Consider the following 15,684-nt stretch of genomic DNA (forward strand, 5'->3'; position numbering starts at 1 on the left):
GATGTCATTTTAAGGAAAATGCTCAAGGGTGCCGGAGCGGCACCCGTCAGATTCTGAGTCTACACCCCCTAAACTATCAGATTATGCAAAAAAATTGCATTAGTACCTTATGTCACACCTATCCTGGGGTTCTACCTGACTATAGAGGGAATAGAGGGAAAATACCCTGGCAGGACAATCTACATATTTCCCTGCCACACCAGGGAACCCAGTATGTAGATGTGGACGGTCCGCACCCTGTTTTAGCGGCTTGTGGCAAAACCCGCAAAGTTCAGAGACCAATCAGATACTGCTGAAGGGCCTTTCGCTTTCCACGCTCTTCAATGACCTGTCTGGATTCTGCGGAACGCTGCTGGTAACATGGTGACATTAATTACTAAGTAAGTGTCTCCAGTCTCAAATTCAACCAAAAGGTCAGCATAACTTTGGGGGGGATGCTTTCTCAGCAATTCCCTGGAGAGCGGTCTGCACCTTCTCTTCCATGTAAGCAGTTTCCGGACATCCGCTGTGAAGGGCAACGTCAATGGTTTGTTGTACTTTATTTCATCGAGGGTTTTCAAGGCAACACTATCTCTGCCCATTTTATCTGATACAATGACCTTAGAAGCATTTGTGGATTTTATCAGTTCATCATTCTGTGCCATCAGACCCCTGGCTGCAATGACTAATCTGGCGTACTTTCGACAAGGACTGGACTATTCTCAGAGCAAGATTTGGAGTTTTTTGCTTACCCTGCGTTCACACTGTCCACGTCCGTCAACGGATCTCATTCACTTTGAATGGGGCGGACTCGAAAGGTAGTGTGGGTCCGTCCGTTCCTTCAGCTCCCTTCCCTCCGTCCAGAAAGTTGAGAAATGTTCAACTTTTCAGGCAGCGACGGATCCGTCAGCCAATCAGATTGCGTGTATGCAAATACACATACGGCAGACACAACCTTCGAGATCCGTCGACGGACGTGGACTGTGTGAACGCGGGGTTACAGTAATTTCCCGCATGTAAGCTGCATTGCGTATAAGCCGCAGGACAGTGTTTTATGCAAGATAAAAGAAACAAAACCATATTAACACCATATTAACTGCTTACCTGTATTAACCTCATAGCTGAAGAAATTTAGCAAAATCAATGTAAATGGCGCGGCTAATAGTCGAGAATTACGGGTATTGTGAACAACAAACTGTGACACTGTTCACAGCTCTGACTACTTGACTGCACCTTCGATCGAGTAAAGCCTACCTTACATTGACAGACTTTGCGAAGATTTGGAAAAGATTTTTGAAAGACTACAGCAGGGGTATTCAATTAAAATTCAAATTTCCTCCCGGCAAAGGTCCGAATCTTAAATTGTCACTGAAAATAGTGTAGGCTACCCTGAAGTTAATAAAATCAATAACGCATGTACATTTCTAGGCCTATTTAATTTATTGTTACATTTCAAGTGTTTTCAAAGTAATATGCTTGTAACATACCAAAAAGTCTTAACTTGAATGGTACTTGAATGCAAAACAATACTGTAGTTGTCTTTACTAGGCCTACATTTCAAGAAAGACAGACAACAGACACTGAATTTATTCTGAATAGAATAAATATTAAGTGCAAAATAACTTTGAGCAGCCTGAACTTAGGGCCTATTTCAAGCAGCCTAGGCCTAATGTAAAACATTCCGCATCTTTTGAATAAAATAAAAGTGGATCTTTAAGAAAAGAAAAAAAGACCTTTGCATACTGCGTTCTAGTATCCTCTGCTAATAGTTCAGATGTTTTTGAATCTTGTTGTTGCAGCTGACAATGGGATCTGTAAAGTTTCTGCAGCCGCATTAAGCACTCATTCACAGCTGCTGTCCCATCGCTAAATGCTCTCTTGTGTTGCATCAAAATCCACACAATCTTTAACAAACACTAATTTGCCTGTACATGCATGCGTGATCACACGAGTAGACCTGTCATAGTGTGCTTTCAATTTGATAATTATTATCCTACCTCCGCCGAGGAAAGTAATGTTTTCATCGGGGTTTGCGTTTGTTTGTCTGTTTGTTAGCTCTCAGTTTTTCAAGTTTTACTTGCCCTCACTGCGGACTTCTGCGTGTACCTTTCCTCTAACGACCCGTGTCTGATCTCAGTGACGCACGCTAACGTCGCCACAGTTTCACAGCGCATATTCACAGCAGCACGAACGTATTGGTCCGTCCGTCCATTCATCTTTAAAAGTTCGGTTTTCACCATCATTTTTGAGCAAGCCATTTTCTCTCATCTCCTCTCTCTCCCGCTAGGCCTATTCTCTGTTGCTGAAAGGTAAACAATCGAGTTGTATGGCTTGGCTACAGACGATGCTCTTTGATAATATTAGGCCGACAATTTCAACGGGTCCGGACAGCACCGTCACTGGGTCCGGCCCGGACCGCGGTCCGCCATTTGGTGATGCCTGGACTACAGTCTCAGACCCTCTCACATCTAAAGACAATTCATTGCGTTTTTAGTCACAGTCTAGTCACAGGCCAGTCTCAGATTAGGATTTTGCAAAGACTGTCACTATTTACAAGACTGCTGTTAGATTCCTTCAAATTATTTCCATCGTGCACTAGGTTACACGTCATCATCAACAGGAACTCACATGATAGCCTACTCATATCAAAGTATTTTTTGATGTGTGACATCACTAACAGATATAGAGTTGTTCTGTCACGTAGAATAGACGACTAATAAATTATAAGAAATGAAATAACAAATAATCATATAGGCTACAGCTGTCGCCTATTTTTGCTCTTTCCTGTTTCGTTTTCGACCGGGGTTACTATTGGTTTTTAATGTTCACGTCACTATTTGCATGAGTCACGACTGAAAAGACTTCCGATAATATCAAACATGTTTGATATTGCCGTAACGGCAAAACTAGAAAAAGACTGACTCCGACGGACTTAAAACCGCTAAGATTGACACCTTACACTAAACGATTTAGATGACGGGAGCGCGTCGAGATTCTAGTACAACACCCAAGATTTCCGCCCGATTTTGGAAATTTAGTCGCCGACTGTTAAAACGGACCAAAATCGTGCAATGTAAGCCAGCCTTAAACAGTCACCATGCAAAGCCAACAACAAACGACCAAGTTCACGTGACCTTTGTCGAGGGCATCGGCGTGTGCGTTGCCACAGTTCTTTCTGAGAAAACATCCCCTTGTAGTGAGTACAATGATAACTAAAATCAATGGGTGTACTCTAATTGTCTCGCAATAACCATTGAGGAAACATTGACAGCCTTGCGCTTGAAGAGAAGAGAACACCTCAACAAAAGGTCTAATACCCCTTCTCCACCAACGCGGTTCTGGTGCTGGTTCGGAGCCAGCGCCAAGTCTGCACCTCCACCGTCCCCTTAACCCTCTAACCGCCCAAGGCGCCGTACGGCGACAAGCAACATCACTGATTAAAACAGACGGTAGATCCGAGTAGGGTGACTAATCGCCTTTATACTCTCCACCACTAGTTGGCAGACATCCAGAGCTTCGATTCAAGCCCAAATTCGAGTAAAAAAGTTTTCATGAAGTGCCTATTTTCCTCGCGAGAAACAAAAAAAAAAGACGCATTTCCCGTTCATAACGCGGAAGTGAAATGCGCGATCGCTATGCACAAATTGAAGCAGAAAAATGGCAAATGTTAAAAAACAAAGTCGTGTGTTATGAAGTCTTGGGTCTGCCATTCACCTACTCTGATTCTGAAGGAGAATATCTGCCTTTTGGAGATTATCATCGGTCGTTCATTGGCAGTGACAGTCAAGATGTGTCTGTGAATGGAGGTGGGTCTTTGCGTGTGTACGTCAATGTTTACCTGCAGCAATGTTGACCAAAGGGTTCAAATAAGCATGGTGTGCTTGGTGCCAGTGATAATCATGATGATAGTGTCTGTAATTGTCATGGTACAGACAGCAGGTCTAGTAAAAATAGGGCTCTGAAGAACTACAAAGTCATCCGCGATAGGAACTGATTTGACCAGGCTACTTTATTATATAGTAACATAGGGATTGTGGTAATACTAATAGTTTACTATTGTTGGTTTACATGTGGCTGTGGTCCTGTTTGTTTATTATGTCGGAGAAATTACAAAAATCAAAGTAAAACTGCTCAAATGTGTTCAACAATCAGTATTTACTGAAATGTGCATAATTTGACGCTATTGCCATCCTGTGACGTCATAATATGCAAATTAGATGAGTAAATTTACTCCCTTTATAAGTTCATACTCAATGATTTTCACATTTACAGTAGGACTTTATCTCTGACCACTTTCAAGCCATGGCCTTTTGAATTTTTTATGCAAAAATCCAAAAAAACCCGGGCGGTTAGAGGGTTAATCTTCCAAAAGCTGTCTCCACAACTGACCGTGCACTGTTTACTCTGTAATTGAAAGTGTGCTACTCAGGAGACAGTCTGCCCGTGTCTGAAAAGGGCTTCATGAGCTAGCTCTGTATCGGGTAAGCGGGGTCACCAATGAGGTATAGTGGCCAATGCTGACCCCAGATATTTATTTTATTGTGACCAAGAAATTGCCCATCACTGAGCAGTTCCCATAAATGTGACTGTCTCAGCACTCATGTGTCATGAACACTTCCTGCAAAGCCCACACAGACATCCCGAAACATGCCTCTCCCATCTACAACATCTTGAAGCACAATTGAGTGCCACCCTTTTCTGTTAAAATATATTCCTGAGGTACTCCTCAGGTGCAATGATGGGGATGTGGCTTCCATCTATTGCACCAACAGTGTATTTCTCCAGCGCCTGTTAAAGTAATTTGCCATTTCTTTCAGTTTTGTTGCATCAGGACACTGATTACCGCATTGCTGCACCTTGTTCGTGGTGTTGGAAAAGGGGTATAAGGTATTCATGTGGCTTCTTATTTCCGAGCCACAACGCAGCTAGCATGACATGTTTTGATCTAATTTCTGGGGGCAACTTATTAATCGTATATAGAAGTGGCCAAGTGCTGTACGACGACAAATTGAAGACTGTAATCCCAGCACAACTGAATGTTAGTGAGAGAGTACGACGGCACCATGCCGTATGAATTCTCTTGTGTTTTGACTAGTTTCTTGCCTGAGTCTCTGTCCTCTGTAACACTACGTAGCTGGGACTCTGGGGCAATGAAGAAGTTTCCTGTTTTCATGTACTCATGCAAGTCAGGTTTCATTACGATTCTTACAAGTAACTTTTCTGAGAAAACATCCCCTTGCAGTGATTACAATGATTTAAGTTAGACTTCTTTGAAGTCCTTTTTCATTTGACTTGCCCAGCTCCACTTTTCAGAATGTGCAATTTGTGCTGGTATACAATATACGGTATGCATAACTTAAAAATGGAATTATCTCTGCTTCTGTTTTATGTATCACCAGATGTCTGGCCAGTTTAGATTGTGGTTTCTGACAGACATAACAGTAATTTTTCTCACGGCCACGTCCTTGTATTTCCATTTCTGTGTAAACCTTCATTTGTGGAGAAGGGTCGTTGAAGGTCAAGAGTGAGTTCTGATTCTCAGTCAGTGCTCCAACACAGCCTACAGGCTCGTCTCCAGATGTCACATCACAATCAGACGAAGTGTCTGCTACGACAGGAATTTTCAGGTCTTATACGTTCACACCGCCGCCGATTTGATCTTCCAAAGATTCCGGAAGTCATTCCGTTTCAGTGGAAGCCGGCTTCTATCAGCTGCCAGCAGCGACCAATCCGTCGGCTATGACGCGGTTCAGTGACCAAACGACCAGCAACGAACAAAGAATGCTACTACGTCAGAGCGGCCAAAGCATTCAAGCTTCCTACGGTGTCCTTGCCAGCACGTCCAGAGCGATCTTGAAAGCTCAAGGCGACATTGGAGACAATCACAAGACTTGGAGACAGTCACAGGGATTGCTAGCAGTTTAGCAAAATTTGAGCAGGGAAAGAGCTGACCAACAAGACACGCGATTGCTGTCGGTGAAAATAGAAGTATTATAGTCTAGTTGTTTTATAAAAAAGTGTGAGGTAAAATTTAGTTTCAGTCAAGAGTAAATATCGTTTTTTTATGGGCTAAAGACTTGTGAGGAGACAACCACGAGGATTGCTGGCAGTGAAAAAATGAGCAACGAAAGAGCTGACAACCCCACGTGGATTGCCGTGAAAACGAAAGGTTTTCGAAGTTTGAGCAGGGTTTTTCTCTTCAGTATTATAGTCTAGTTGTTTTTTTTTTTAAAGTTAAGTAAAATTTTGTTTCTGACAAGAGAAAATATCGTTTTTTATGGGCTTAAGACTCATGAGGAGAAAACCACGAGGCAACCACGAGGATTGCTGGCAATGATAAAATGAGCAGCAAAAGAGCTGACTTAACAGACAACCCCACGTGGATTGCCGTGAAAACGAGGTTTTCGAAGTTTGAGCAGAGGTTTGAACAAAGAAAACGCTAACAAGACGACCACAACCAACATGAAAGTCAAGTGTCTGTCGAGTGAGTACTTCACCTCAAAGATCTGACAATACATGGCACAGACAGAAAAATGTTTGAAATTGTTTGAAAGGCAATATTTGACGATTGGATGAGAACAAATCACGCGGTTTTCTGATTAGTCAGTGAAACATTGGGCCACACCTACAACCAGAGTTGCCAACGCATGCGCAAATGATTCTTTTACGTGTCTGGCTGCGAGCACAGCAGGTCAAGCAGGGTCACGGCCGGGGCTGGAGCTCGTCTTCGCTAAACAGTGTCGCACTAAAATACATTCACTCACACTAAGCTTACACTCGCCCCATGAACAGAATCAAAAGAATAAACATGCTTGTTCGCAAAACTAATAACGTCCGAAAATCCATCAATAGATAGTACCTTTTTTTGGAGATAAGGAACGAGAGAAAAGTCGAAACAATAGCCGAATTGTAGTTAGCTATTGATCCCATTTCGGTAAGAGTTTTACGACGGTAGCGTCAATCAGAGAGGTCCGACTTCATTAGCAAGAAGTATGAGATGGGCACCCTCAATGGTCAGGTTTCCCAGATTCGTTAAGACGCTCTTAAGTGCTAAGAACTTCTTAGGAGCGCTCTAAGAACATTCTAAGAACGCTCCTAAGAAGTTCTTAGCACTTAAGAGCTTCTTAACGAATCTGGGAAACCCGGCCATGTCATTTACCAAAGATCATTGATTAGATCTAGCCAGGTGTTTCAACTAATTAGCAATAGCTATTATGAAGCTAACCTTTAAGCAATGTTGATTCAATGCCAAATCTTTAAACGTTGAAATTATGATTACAGTTAAACATTGAATTGATTTTGACTTTTTAAATTCAACCAAACATCAACCAATCTAACCAAAATTCAACTTTAAATCAATGAAGTTTGCTATCTGGGAAGTTTCTGTAATACGCCCCCAGGAACTCAATCCAGAATGCTTCAAATACGTGGACACTCAGCATCTGCTCCCATCTTGTCGATGAAGTTGTATTTTAAAGGGTAGGTCATGATCGCCTCATCCTTGAACCGGGTGATAAGCTCATTGAGGATATTGACTCTCTCTGATTTCAAAGCCAGATGGGCTCCCGGGGGTTGGTGGTGTAGCAGGGCTCGATGGCACAGCAAGTGAGGAAATGGTCATCATCTCAAAGTGAATAGGAGTTGAGGTGTTATTCATTTGTGGTTCATGCAAGATTGTGTCATCAAGCGAGCCGAACAATGGTCCTAGAAAAGATCCAACAAATACCTCAGAAGTGTACAAAGATGTAAGATTAATATCAACAGAAGAGGGGAAGGCAGCAGTGTTGGTAATACTCTGCCGACATTCCACAGGTTGTGTCTGTTGTGCAACGTGTTGTGTGTTCTGCTGCTCAGATCCTGTGAGTTTCATTTGCTCATCTTAGTCAGACTCTCTGTGCTGAGGTAAAAACGCAGGATTCTTAACTTATGGGCCTCATACATTTATCCTACAGTAATACCCTCGTCAAGGTGAGCCTCTTGGAAATCCACAATGTCATGACTAAAGTCATCCCACTTTCCCTTTGTTGAGAGTCTTCACCGGCCTCAACACCGCATTCTGTCCGGCAGCTGAGGCAACATCGGCGCTCTCGGCAATGTCAGCCGCCGGCCCCACACCAGACTTAACGTCAGACACAGCGGACAAAACCTCTGCGGTCTTGGCAACATCGACCACCGGCACCTCAACGGGCACGGATTCGGGCAGGCCGACGTCCTCGATCTCAGTGCCAGACGCAGCGGACGCAACCTCGGCGACGTTTCTCCAAGGAGCAATTGACAAGATCATTCCGGTAGAGTTCACAAGGATTCCAATGTGTCCGGCACCGAGGAGGTATTCCTCGACCACCTCAGCATCGCTGACATAGCCGCCCATGTGATCCCTGACGTAGCCCCACACAGTAGAGTTAGTCAGGTCGAGACTGTTGTCCTCGCCGTCGCATTCCACGTCTAGCGAGCCGCTGAAGGTTACATTGTAGGCCTACACCGAAGCCTTTTTGGAGCATTCTGCAGCCCTCACATCGGTGTGTGGAGCAACGCCTGGGAAAGTCCCTCTGGCTGTGGTGACGGTATGAATGGGGTAGATAAGTTGGACCAAAACATTGCATACTACCCTTCATCCGGAGATCGCTGAATTGGCCTATAAGAAGTTTGTAGGCTATCTCTCTGCTGTGCATGTTCAACGCCTTTGTCCTCCACTGAGCCAGAAACCCTGGGGGGTGTAAAAGCCTCTTAAGAGTTCATTCGCCAGGTAGCAAAGGAGTACTGGCACTACTTCTGCTTGTTGTCTATGGGGACTATTTTCAGATGCTGCTTACGATATCACTGCGCCTATGGTATGGTATGGTATGAAGCTAGCAGGCGAGAAGCTAATGGTCTAATCCGATTCAATGATCTATGCTAGGCTGAAGCTAAAAGTTGTATCGCCAGACTCACAGAATGGCTGGATGAATGGGAACAAGGTAAATATCGATTGTTTTGCTCGAGGGGAGGTGGAAAATGAGCGTATTTCCAAAAATGGCGGAATATCCCTTTAACAATGAAATTGACCGACTTTTCCAGGATGAGAATCTGACTGATTTCAACAAAATCAGGCAGGCCTCCAGTGGAGCCACACGACAAAATTATTCCAATTCTGTACCGCACTCCATTGTAAACCACATTGCTGGACTCTGGTTTGGCACTTTATCCCTGAGAACCTCTTGCACCGTTGTGTGTAGTATATCGACAGGCATTGTCGATACCTTGCTGACAGACAGTACAAGTTGCCATTTCAGCTCTGCAATACTGTCATGATTACAACATTTTGTGGTATTAAGACTGTTGCACCAGCCAAGTGTTGTTATGATGCACACTGCACTGTTTCTATTGGTCAAACAAATTTTATTTTACAGATGAACTAGTCTGTCCATGAGGTTTTACTTATTTACCAAGTGTTAAATCATAGTGGGGTTTTTAATTTCGGCTGTAGTTTGATTGTGTTTTTGGATGAAAGCGTCTGCTAAGACTAAGTGCTTAAATGTAGGATCTGCTAATGTGCCAAAATAAAGTGCCTGCTTCAAAAGCTCATGTAATTATACATTGAACGAATTGCTTTTATCAGGGGTACCCAAACATTAATTGTGTTGTTTGTGCGGTCCATGTTTGTGTGTGCAGATGTACTGTATGTATTTTGGTGTGGATTGTGAGATCAAGAACCCAAGGATTTTACAAAACTCACACTGAACTGCTTTTGCTCAGCTGTTGCTGTCGCCCTCAGCGGTCGGTTGGTTAGGAACTCTTGGGGTCCCACTCCAAGCTGTGTGAGGGAGAAATCATGGTCATGGAAATCATGGTGTTGTGCTGTCTTAACCACTTGTGAGAAGTCAGTTAAAGAGACAAAAACAGTGACAACTAATACACCTTCACTGATAAAAGCCCTGCCAAGGCCTTCTTCATTTTGTAGTTCTTGGGGAACAAGATGCAGACATCTTGTTCCCCAAGATTTGCAAAATCACTGCCATCCACTCCTTGATCTGTAAAACAGACAACAATATTTGTACTAGTTTTATCTTAGAAAGATGCAAGCACAAGTTACAGACATGAGCCAGTCATAGCCTACTGGTTTGGGTTGCCGGTTTAACTCCTGACCAGTAGGAGAATGTGGTTGAGCAGTGCTCTGCTCCCCCATGCCCACGTCCACGTCAAGGCTTCTAACCCCTCACTGTTCCTGGACACTACTGTGGCACGCAGCCCACTCAAGGGGCGCCTGCAGGAATTACTGCTATGGAAGGAAGTGCGTCAGTCTGGGTCAGTTGGTCAGGAAGTGCGTCAGTCTGGGTCAGTTGGTGGCCAGGGAGGGCGTCAGTAAGTGGGTCAGTCTCGTTCAGTTGGTGGCCAGGGAGGGCGTCAGTAAGTTGGTCAGTCTCGTTCAGTTGGTCAGGAAGGGGATCAGTCTGGGTCTGTGGCTGGGTCTGCACACATCTTTTTCCCCAAGTTTGGCAAAATCGTCGCCATCCACTCCTTGATCTGTAAAACAGGCAACAATATTTGTCATGGTGTTGTGCTGTCTTAAGCACATGTTTTTGTGAGAAGTCAGTTAAAGAGACAAAAAAACAGTGACAACCAACACACCTTCACTGACAAAAGAGCTGTCAAGGCTTTTTTTATTTTAAAGTTCTCGGGGAATAAGATGCACACATCTTATTCCCCAAGTTTGGCAAAATCGTCGCCATCCACTCCTTGATCTGTAAAACAGGCAACAATATCTGTACTAGTTTTATCTTAAGCCTACCTTACACTGACAAGATTTGGGAAAGATTCTTGAAAGATTGTAGTCTTTTGAGTCAAGCTTGAATGAGGGGGGCATTAGTTAAAAGACTACAATCTTTCAAGAATCTTTCCCAAAGTCTGTCAGTGTAAGGTAGGCTTTAGAAAGATGCAAGCACAAGTCACAGACATGAGCCAGTCATAGCCTACTGGTTTGGGTTGCCGGTTTAACCAGAGACGGTTTATAAAGCGAGACGATTCATATGAGGGTAAATTCTGGTTTCATTGTGACGCAACTTCCACTCCCATTTAGGAGGCAAACGGAGGTATCTCTGTGGGAGAAATAAACCTGTTATCAACGGCACCTGCTTCTGCTGATTCTACACCGTTTTAAACCGATTATCTCGTCACTGATCACGCCCCTTTAGGAGGCGGAAGTGGTGCCATTTCATTCCATTGAAAAACCCCTTTATGATTCATCTTAGTAACTATACGATCTTTGGTTTAACTCCTGACCAGTAGGAGAATGTGGTTGAGCAGTGCTCTGCTCCCCCATGCCCACGTCCACGTCAAGGCTTCTAACCCCTCACTGTTCCTGGGCACTACTGCCGCACGCAGCCCACTCCAGGGGCGCCTGCAGGAATTACTGCTAGGGTACGCACACCCATTTGCGCGCCTACGTGCGTAATCTCGCAAATGTATCAAGGCCCTTTCTCCCTCTCTTGCGTGAAGTTGCGTTAAGTGGATGGGAAAAAGAGGCACAACTATCATGCTGTGTGAGCAGGCTACTCCTGCACCTCTCTGTCCGCCTCCTCAGCGGCTCTCTGCCGATACACAGACTATGTGAGCTCACCTCTCTATCCGCCTACGCAGCAGCTCTCTGCCGATACACAGCCCTGCTCCTGCAACTTGGTCAGCTGATGGCGACTACATAGGCCTACTGTAGCCTACACACATGCACAAAATTAAACACTAATCAAGCAGCGCTGCAATAGCAGCCAGGGTATGGAACAGACCTCCCTCCCTGCATTTCTGTTCTTTCTTATGCTATTTGCCCACCCATCATTGAGTCTGTCTTGCACCTCCTGCATCTTCCTCCTCTTTACGAGGCTTGTGCAACGTGTGCTGCACACCTTTCTGTTTGCCTGGTTTTGAACCTGGCAAACAGGGCATGCTCTGAATTTACGTTTTGTCATTCTGAAAATATACACAATACACAAACACACACACACAAAGACTATTACAATTTTTAACAGATAGCATTTGCAAGTCAAAATGTTACATACCAACTATCCCCCTCAACCACCACCTTGAATACTAAAAACCTGATCGGCCTATAGACCCCTGCTGAGCCTACGTCACTACGTTCACTGGCGGCAAGACAACCATCAACTGCCATCAGCTACAACACAAAACTCATCTGATACGTCATTGTATTGTAAATCTTAGACATGACCATTTGGGACATAGTTATATATCCAATGATCTATACACCCGCAACTTCTCCTTACTGTATACGCTCGGTTTTTCAATAACGTAATTATAAATGTCTGGCCATTCAACGGAGGGCATTCCTGCTACGTCTTCTTTCCATTCACTTAGAATAGGGATCTGTCAGAATGGTCCCACCTGATAATGTACGTTTTTTCAAAGTTTTTTTCAAATAATCCTCCCAATCCCGTACACTGAGTGTATGTACATACTGTTTTATATTGTTAGCCATTTCAGCAAAGGGAAGAAGACAGGTCAAAGTGGGGGGAGAAGAGATGGAGAGTGGGAGAAGAGAGGGTGGGAGAGTTGGGACTATGTACAAATTGCAGACGGGAGAGTTGGGACTAATCTAACCGGGATGTAACAAATGCATGAATTACTGTTTCTAAGTCCTTGGGAGACAAAGAGGGTTTGAGATGGGAAATGATTCGCAGCTGATGGAAGCTGCTCTTGATAACAGAGCGGATCTGCTTTGTAAAACAGAGCTCTGAATCAAGGATCACACCCAGATTTTTGGCATGTGGCTTGACAAAAGAGGAGAGGTGGGCTAACTTTCCTTCAATAAGGGGTCTAGCTTTAGAAGGACCAAAAATGATGACCTCTGTCTTACCATCATTCAGCTGAAGGAAGTTAATATCCTGGAGACAATCCAGAAGAGGCTGGATGGAGTCATCAGATTTTGAGGGAAGGTATAGCTGGGTGTCATCAGCATAGAAGTGAAAAGAGAGGTCATACCGCCGGATGATATCACCAAGGGGGAGCATGTATAAACAGAACAGCAAAGGGCCCAAAATGAAGCCTTGTGGGACCCCATAGGAAACGGGAGCTGAGGAGGAGGAGCAAGCAAGGGATACTGAGAAGGTTCTGTGTCTGAGGTAGGAACTGAACCAAAGTAGTGTGGTTATCCCTCTTACCTGCTTAGAAATGCACCACGTTTTATTTTGTCCCACCATACTTGGTCGTGTGACTACTTGTGTAACTGTATTTTCATAGGGAAAACATGGAGGTGTTTGGTCGCTTCTAATTCATCTCTGTTTGGATCCTAATGAATGCATTGGGTTAGCTAAGTGCTATCAAAGTTGCGCCGCGCGCCAGAGCCAGTGAGTGCACGCATTGAAACGTGAGGGGTATGTATCAACTCGTTTTAATTGGGGGAATAACATAGTTTATTATGAAAAAACGGTGAAGTGTTCCTTTAATTTTAATTTCCTACAATTGTGTTTTCCAACCTTTTTTTTCCTTGAAGCCCCCCTTGCCTTTTTCTAAGACACGCCAGGGCCCCATGCCCGAACTCCTACCCACATACACACACAAGACATTGTTTCATAGGTCCGGGGATGAATGACCAATGTGTTGCCTAGCCCGACATGAGGGTTACTAACGCAAGTTCAGAACTAGAAATGTGCATCTCCGTGGAGGAGCTGCAAGAGTGGCCTTGCTCACCAGGGGGCAGTGATGCCTGAACAGTCGCCCATTCATTTCAATGGGGAAACGCCTCTGGTGGAGAATGGCGGAACTACAAGGGTCTAAAAACGTGAATACCGGAAAAACGACAACCGGCAGCCATCCGACATTAACAAGCAACCTACACCGGATCGGGCCTGATTTTTTAGTGTTTGAACCGTGTCGATAGCTCAAACGCTCTAGGAGAAGAGGCGTTCTCAAAAAACGGCCGACGGATAACAATAGATGCCTTGCCTTGCAGCAAGCCCACTAATATATAGCTACATGAATTTAAATGTGTAACAAAAATATGCTTTAATATGGATTATACCGAGTTTTGATTATCCAATTGAGTGTGTTTTCGTGATTTTATGCATTTGTTATGCACATTTAATTTTGGTAACCTCACAACCTCAGCCCAGGCAACATTGTGCGGACCCCTTGCAATCCCTGGCGGCCCCTAGTGGGGGTCCATGGACACCAGTTTGGAAACCACTGGTGTAGAAGGTAATCTAAAATGTACACTGATCTCCTGAACCATGGTTACCAAGGGTCACATTATATAGCCTATGATCATGGAGCAACTGGCGAATGCAATGTTCAAGAAAACAGGCACGAGAAGGGAGATGATTTTCTGACGATTCAACAATGAAACTGAGTTGCGCAAGTCGCCCAGTTTCTCTTTTGCCAGACAATATTTTCTGTCACTAAAATTGCCAAAAGTCGCAACAAATAAGTCACTAAATTGGCAACACTGAAAGACCAAGAAAGTGACTTTGAATTAACTTCCAGGTCACAGCAATCGGAAAAAAATAATATCAAAATCAGTTAGCCCTGAGTCTGTTTTTTAAATGTTACTTTTGATTTGACCACAAAATCAAAAGTCTGAAAAACAAAGCGTTATTTGCTTCTTCGTATCACATTCATTCACAAACAATTAATGAAATAAAGTCATTTTTTTAATTATTTTTATTATGGATTCTCATTGAATATCAAATGAATGAAGCATACACGGACCGTGTTCCCTTATTTATTTATTTATTTTTTTTTTTTTGAGAAGTGTACATGGTCTACAGTGGATCTACAATGATTTATTTGACATAAATGGGCTTTTACATTACCTGTATTAACATGGATGGACATGGATTGGCATGACCTTTACAACTGGTGCCGGCTAGATTTCCAGCAAATCTGGTTTCAAATAGAGATCTCACAATGCATAAGGTTAAGTTGCTGTTGGACGAGCTGTTCAACCAGGCCAAGAATAAAGGATCTAAGACCTCAGAGGACGGCAGAATCAGCAGCTGTTCAGTCAAATCAAATTTCATACAGGTGCAGGAATGGAAAAATAAGGAAAACAAACCTCAGAGATCAGATGACAATGCAGTGTTTTAATTCCTGGAAGTCGTTCTCTATTATTGGGGGAGAATGACTATGTGTGAGGGCTGCCAGAAGTGGTTCCACCTTGATTGCTTCAACAACGGTACAATTGAGAACAACGGTAAATTAATCTGTGAAATTTGCATGGATGCATACTAAAATCTATATTTAAATAAAATGTACATTTAAATTCATTATTGTTCCTTTAAATGTGTTTATGTTCTACCTATATATTTTCATATACAGTACTTGTTTATTGTTTAATTATTGTCATGCCATTTGTTATTTATTTGTTAAACTAATGGTAGCATACTTTTATTAAATACATATTAATATTAATATTTACTTACTGATATTGCCCGTATCATTCCTGCCATACCCTCAAAGTTTTGTTGAGGAGATATTATGGAATAATCAACTGATGGACCCGAGACCCAACCACTTTCGACATTGAGGGTTTCTGGGCAATACTGTATGTCATCAATAAAGGATACAAAATAAATGTTCTGCACCATCTAGACTCACTTAATCAACATATTAAAAGTGTTCTATTCAATGCATTTGGGTCTCCTTGGTCCATTTATTCAAAAATGACTGACTGCATGGTGCAGACGTCTAATCAGAGATTTTCAAACAACCTAGGATGTT

This window comes from Sardina pilchardus, chromosome 1, assembly GCF_963854185.1.
Source record: "Sardina pilchardus chromosome 1, fSarPil1.1, whole genome shotgun sequence".
Classification (NCBI taxonomy): Eukaryota; Metazoa; Chordata; class Actinopteri; order Clupeiformes; family Clupeidae; genus Sardina; species Sardina pilchardus.